The sequence below is a fragment of the Marmota marmota genome, unplaced genomic scaffold, assembly GCF_001458135.2.
Source record: "Marmota marmota marmota unplaced genomic scaffold, marMar, whole genome shotgun sequence".
NCBI lineage: Eukaryota > Metazoa > Chordata > Mammalia > Rodentia > Sciuridae > Marmota > Marmota marmota.
The window spans coordinates 27,168,399-27,176,053 of record NW_026000019.1 but is presented as its reverse complement, the minus strand read 5'-3'; positions in this window follow the sequence as shown (position 1 = coordinate 27,176,053).

Below are 7,655 nucleotides of genomic sequence, written 5' to 3'. Positions count from 1 at the left end.
TGGTGTGTTCACAGAACCCTTTAGAATAACACCTACAATTGGGATGAGAGTGGATTAAGGTCGAGAAGGCCCAGCTGGAGTGAACCAACCTCTGCTGGAACTCAGAGTACAAGGTGCGCCAGTCCTGGCTCCGCTCTATCCTTCCGGGGAAAGACCTTGACCCCCGGCTACGTCAGACTCCCAGGGCAGGACGTCCGGGCTCGCCCTTCCTCCCGGCGCCGCCACACTCTGCGCTCTGCTCCTTTTCCCTTCCATTGGCTCGTGGCCGGGGACTGTCGTCCTGCCCCCACTGCTGGGAAATGAGGTCAGCCCTGACAACCCTTCCCGCGATGACTCAGGACTTCCCTGAAAAACTCCTGACCTCCGCGGGGCGGGGCCTCCCAGAACTTGTGAGAAAGTGCACCGAGTTTTCTTGGGGCGTCAGGTCTCCCGCCTAGGAGACGAGGTCTTCCCGACTTAAGGTTAGGCCGGCAAAGTTGGCGGATGTGCAGGGTCGGCGCCCAGTTCTGCTGCCGCTGGGCACCCACTTGTGACTTGCGCTTTGCGCCGGCAGGCCCCAGGCTTGGCTCAGCTGTTGCCTCCCCAAAACTTCGAGAAAGAAGTGAGGGGATTAGTAGCAACCTGGACACCCTCTGGAATAGAAAGGGGAAGTCACCACCATGTGACTAATTTATTTGGGGGAAATGCTCCTGTTTTGTTTTAGCATATCCATGCTTTCTTTATCTTTGTAATGAAAAATTTGAAAACGCACTCATAATCTATTTTTCACAAACTAGTTTTTGTTTGTTTGTTTTTAACCCCTTCCTATTTTGTTGTACTGGAGATTGAACCCTGGGACACTTTACCACTGAGATACAACCCCAGCCCTTTACTATTACTGTTGTAATATTATCATTATTACTGTTTTTATTATTATTATCATCATCATCATCATCATCATCATCATCCTGGGGATTAACTCAGGGGCACTTTACTACTGAGTGCATTCCTGGTCCTTTTTATTCTGAGACAGGATCTCACTAAATTGAGAGCTGGCCTTGAACTTGTGATTTGCTGCCTGAGCCCCTGAATCACTGGGATTACAGGCTTGCACCACCGTGCCTGGCTCCTTTCTCATATTTTGTATGTTTTATTTCTCATATTTAGTATGTTTATTTCGTCTGCCCAATCCAGTTTGTGCTGCGCTGACATTTTTCACTTAAGAATATGTCACATACATTTCCCACGTTCGTATTTTGTCTTTTTTTTTTTTGTCCTAGAGATTGAACCCCGGGGGTGCTTCACCACTGAGCACATCCCCAGCCCTTTTTAATATTTTTTTTAAAAGCAGAGTCTAGCTAAATTGCTTAGGGCCTTGCTAAATTGCTGAAGCTGGCTGTGATCCTCCTGCCTCTGCTTCCCAGCTGCTGGGATTACAGGCATGTGCCACCGTGTCCTGCCATATTTTGTCTTAATGGTATTTTTTCATCTTAAAAACATTGGATAATTTTTGAATAGGTAATATGTAGACACAATAAAAACAAATTCAAACATTAAAGTGTACACTAGCCTCCTCTTAACCAAGGGGTAAGTCCAAGATTTCCAGTGGATGCCTGAAATTGGGGAGAATACAGAACCTTATATGTGTAGTCTGCCTTAGAAAAAGGGATTAGTATTGGACATGGTAGTGCTAACCTATAATCCCAGAAAATAGGGAGACTGAGTCAGGAGGATCAGGAGTTCAAAGCCAGCCTCACCAATGTTGAGGTGCTTAGCAACTCAGTGAGACCATCTCTAAATAAAATAACAAAATAGGGCTGGGGATGTGGCTCAGGGTTGAGTGCCCCTGAGTTCAATCCCTGATACCAAAACAAAACAAAAAACAAACAAACAAAAACCCCTAATACAATGTAAATAGTTGTATTGTTTGTTAGGGAATAATGGCAAAAATGTCTATACAGTACATATTTATTTTTCCCCTCAAATTTTCAATCCACAGGTGTTTAAATCCACAGGTTCAGAACCCACAGGTAGAGCTGAGAGTACTGCTTTTTTTCCTATACATAATATTGTATGATAAAGTTTAATTACTAAATTAGGCACAATAAGAGTTTAATAACAATAAAATAGAACAATTATTACAAAATATTATAATAAAGTTTATTTAAAACTTATTAGTTATTTCTTGAATTTTACATTTAATATTTTCAGATTGAGACTGACTTCAGGTAACAGAAGCCGAGGAAAGTGAAGCTTTGCATAAGGAGGAGGGGACTTTTAAAAGAGAAGTCTTTCTCCATCTCTGCACTTGAGTTCCCAGAAGCACCCACTAATTCCGGTTTCTTGTATGACCAGTTGCTTGTAGATCATCTATCTATACATGTATATACATGTATATACAGTAGTTACATGTGTACAAATTTATTTCCTCTATTTTTTTCCTTACCCAAATATATGTTACACACTGCTCCACACTCCAGTCTTTTCCATTAGCAATGTATTTTGGAGACCTTGAACCAGTCCATATGCAAGATGAAAAGTGTGTTAAACTCTTTCTGTGGTCTTGAAAGTACTTCCAACTTTTTGCCCCTATAGGCAAAGGGCCCAACTATAATAATTCAAGATGCTTTTCTGGCCTTGGCCTTGTATTGGCTGTTTTTCAACAGAGAAAACTTTCCAGTACTCTTACTGGAGTTCAGCAGGATGTTGATGCCTGAGGCTCCTGACTCAACCTGATGGAACCAATTTTCCCATTAGTGTATGTAGCCCTAACCTGCAGTATTTAAGCCTCAGAAGAATTACTGACCTGGGCAGTGGTCTTTAAATAGAGCCTTTCTTCCTAATGCTCATCTGTCAGACATTTGTTTTTCTGAAGGATGAACTTCTGGACCTGGGTTTGGTAACATAACTACTTGGAGTTAGTGCAGATCCCATGAAAGGGCTCAGTCCCACACTGCCCTGCCCCATTTTAGATGTCAAGTCCCAAGTTGTCACCTGTACTTCTGATCAATTGGTTATAAATTGAGAGTTCCCATAACCCCCTTTGTTATTTGATAATCTGCTTTAACAGCTCACAATATTCAAGGAGATACTTACTTATATGTAGTGGATTTTTTACAAAGCACAACCAAATGGAAGAGGCACACAGGGCAAAGTATCAGGGAGGGGCTTGGAGCTTCCAAGTTCTTTTCAGGAATGCCACCCTTCCAGCACCTTGTTCTGCTCACCAACTTGGAAGCTGTTTATTGATCCAAACTCAAAAACTGCAAAAATAAAAAGGAGTTTATTTGGGGATTTAAGAAAATTACTATTTGGGGGGGCTGGGGCTCTGACTCAGTAGTAGAGTTCTTGCCTTGCATGTGTGAGGTACTGGATTTGATCCTCAGCACCACATAAAAATTAAAAAAAAAAAAAAGAATTACAATTTGGAGCTGAGGTGCAGTGGCACACTCCTGTAATCTCAGCCACTTGGGATGCTGAGGTAGGAGGATTGCAAGTTCAAACCCAGCCTCAGCAATTTAGCAAGGTTCTAAGCAACTCAGCAAGACCCTGTCTCTAATAAAATATTTTAAAAAGGGCTGGAGATGTGGCTCAATTGTTAAGTGCCCTGGGTTTAATCCCTGGTACCAAAACACCAAAGAATTTCAATTTGGGAGACATACAGGTTCAAAAAGTTCTAAATCAGTGTTCCAAATAAGGCAGAGAAAGTGGGAACTTTAGTGGGCAAGGAGTGCAAAGAGATAACAATTCTTTTGTAGGAAACTGTTAGTCAGCTTTTTGTTGCTGTGACCAAAATACTCAATAAGAACAACTTAGAGGGGCTGGGGTTGTGGCTCAGTGGTAGAGCACTTGCCTCCACATGCGTGGAGCACTGGGTTTGATCCTCAGCACCACATAAATAAATAAAATAAAGGTATTGTGTCCATCTACAACTAATATTTTCTTTTAAAGAACAACTTAGAGGAAGAAAAGTTTATTTTGCTCAGTTTCATAGCTTTAGTCCATGATAGGATGACTCCATTGCTCTGGGCCCAGGGTAAGGCAGAACATCAGGGCAGAAGGGCTGCTTGGTTTATGGCATTCAAGAAGCAGAGAGAGCAGGGAAGGAGACACAGGGAAGATGAACCCTTCTAGGGTATGCCACCAGTGAGTCCTCCAGCCATGCCCCACCTGCCTATAGTGACCCACTTACCACCCAGTCAGTCCAATCAAACTAGGATGGACTGATTAGGTTACAGCTATAAGTATCCAATCATTTTACCTCTGAACATTTCTGCATCAACCCTGAAGCTTTTAAAAACCATAACAGTGTTAGAAATAAGGAGGTGCCACAAGAAATCAAACACATGTCAAAAATGCATGAGCAAGGCAAAATTTTACTTCTGTCAGAAGGGCTTGCCACAGGAAACTGACTAGCAAGTGGCTTGGGTGGGGGTCTGCCTGCTGAATCTACTGTAGTGCTGTCCTTCACTCTGATTGGAGGAGTTTGGGATTACAATCTACAAGAATGGCTAATTTTAGAATTTGGGAGGAGGGAAAAGGAAAGGGCAACAACTGGATCCAATTAAAGATTACTACTGTATTCTGAAAATGGACCACCAGACTTTCTTTTTTTTATAATCATTTTTTAGTTGTAGTTGGACACAATACCTTTACTTTTTAAAATTTATTTTTATATAATGCTGAGGATCCACCCCAGGGCCAAACGCATTCAAGGTGTGCACTCTACCGCTGAGCCACATCCCCAGCCCCTATGGGCCACCAGACTTTCTATTTCTCATAACAGAAACTTCTGTTGAAACTGAGAAAGAATAGATACTGTATGACAAGAGCCATGTGAACAACAGACTATAGAGAATGTATATACTTAGTAAAAATAACATAAGATAACCTCCTGATATGCACTTTGAGTGGCACAGTATAATTATCTGTTCTAGATTCTTGCAATCAAAGAACAAAGGTAACTATTTCAGTCACTTTTTCTTGCTGCTGTGACTAAGGACCGGACCAGCACAATTATAGAGGAGGAAAAGTTTATTTGAGATTTCATGGTTTTAGAGGTCTTAGTCCATAGAAGCCTGGCTTCATTCCTTGGGGTTGAGGTGAGGCTGAAAATCACAGCAAGAGAGGGTGGTGAAGGAAAGCAGCTCACATCACGGCCACCAGGAAACAGAGAGAAACTCCACTTGCCAGATAGGAATATATACCCAAAGCCACGCCCCAATTCCCACCTCCTCCAGCCACACCCTACTACTTCAGTTAATTCCATCAACTAACTGATTAGGCTAAGGGCATAACCCAATCATTTTACCTCCAAACCCTCTTGCATTGTCTCACATGTGAGCTTTGGGGGGTGGGAGGACACAATAACAGTAACCAAAGTTTACATTTCTAGAATCACACATTCTACTTCTTTTCTTTTCTTTTAACCAAATTATTTTTTATTGAACTCTTACAATATCCTAAGGTGCATTCTACTTCTTCAGGGCTTCTAGAGTCCATTTTAAAAAATTCTTTCAATGATGTTTTTCATCCTAAAAATTTTCTTTTTATTTTGACAAAGCTCTCTAAGCCTGTTGTTCAGGGTTCTATGTAAGTTCCATTGCATAGGCATGATTGATCAAATCATTGACTATTGGGGATTAAGACAATCTCCCACCCTTTTCCCCCTCCTAGAGGTTACTTTTGTCTGCTCACTCAGGAATGTAAACTTCATGAGGGTAGGGATTCTTTTTTTTTTTTTCCCTATTTATGTCATTACTGAATCCCCAGAGGTTAGAACAATGCCAAGCGTGTAGTAAGCACTCAGTAAATATGTGTTCAATAAAGAAGTATGATGGCTTCATCAGAGCAAGAATTAGCAGACAATCTGGCACCCATCATGGAGAAAGAAAAGTGAAATGGAAGGTAGCTACCTTGGAATTACTTGCAGCAGTGGGAAACAAAAGGACCAGGTGTGCACCTAGCAATAGCGGTAGACCATAAAGTCATTATCCTGAGTGAAAAAAATCACATGCAAAATTAAGAAATACTTATGTGTAAGAAAACTATACATTTTATCAGGATATAAACTCAAACTCATTGGAGAGGATCACACCAAGATAGAGAAATGTGATGAAAGAGGCAGAATGAGGTGGCATGTGCCTGTAATCGTGGCTATTTGGGAGGCTAAGGGAGAACAATTGTGAATTTGAGGCCAGCCTAGGCAACATAAGCAATATAGTGAAACTTTGCCTTTAGGAAAAAAAAAAAAAGAAGACAATTTTTAAAAGAATAGGATAATAGGAAATAATAAATGAAGACAAAAATAAGCAAGATAAAAGCCTTGCCCCATCCATATAAATAAAGAGCAATGAATTGAGATTAACACTTTTCCTGAGCTTTGTTGAAAAACGATTTAATATTGTGAATATAGTTTTGTTTCATATGACTGTGTGTGTGTGTGTGTGTGTGTATGAGAGAGAGCGAGAGAGAGAGCGAGAGCGAGAGAGAGAGAGAGAGAGAGAGAGATTATGATACTTGAACTCAGGTCTTCACACATGCTAGGAAAATATTCTATCACTGAGCTATACCCCAGCCCTTTTTTTTCTTTTCTTTTGAGATAGAGTCTTGCTAAATTGCCCAGGTTGCTCTTGAACTTGGCAATCTTCCTACTTCAGTCTCCTAAGTAACTGAGATTACAAGCATGAACTATACAACATTTTTTATAAGAAACTTAAAATATGTATTATATAAATGTTCAGAAGAGACTTCAAATATGCTCACTCCCCCACCAGGAAATACTAAAAACTTTGTTATATTAAGACATAACTGACATATAATAAACTGGATTTATTTAGCATGTACAAGTTTTAGCACATGTATTTGGCACATGTTTTTTTCTGTAAAAAATATTCCCAAAGCTCAATATGTTTATTATCAAAAAACATACTTCTTATTAACAATCGTGACATGAAAGAAACAGAAAATGTTTTCTGTATCCACCCATGGAACACCATCACCAAGATCCAAAATTTACTCACTCATTAGGCAAGGTAGGCATGCTTCATAGGGTTCACACACATGTTTTATTTATTTTAAATTTAAAATTCTACAATATAGTTTAAATTATTTTAAGGTCTTTTATATCAAATAAATATTTTATAATATATTAATAATCATCTTTATAAATGTGGAGCTATAAAATATTTTTATATTAGTATATTTTTAAATATCAGAATTTTATGATGGAAGGTGCCCACAAAGATAAAAGAACCTAGGGCCAGTGAAGTTATCTTGCAGCTCTTCCACAACTAGGACAAGGAACATATCCCTTACTCCACTTCATTTATTCTATAGAGCCTGCCCATCTTCCTCTCCCATCCCCAGGCAATCACTGATCTACTTTCTGTCACTATAGATTGGTCTTTATTGCAGTGGGATTGAATCCAGGATTCTCAACTATGCTAGGAAGCACTGTACCACTGACTGAGCTACACCTTAACCCCTTTCTAAAATATTATATATATATATATATATATATATATGGCATATATATAATATAAAAAAATATATAATCATATATATATAATCATATATATATAATATATAAGGCATATATATAATATAAAAATATATATAATCATATATATATATATATATATATATATATATATATATATATATATATATATAAA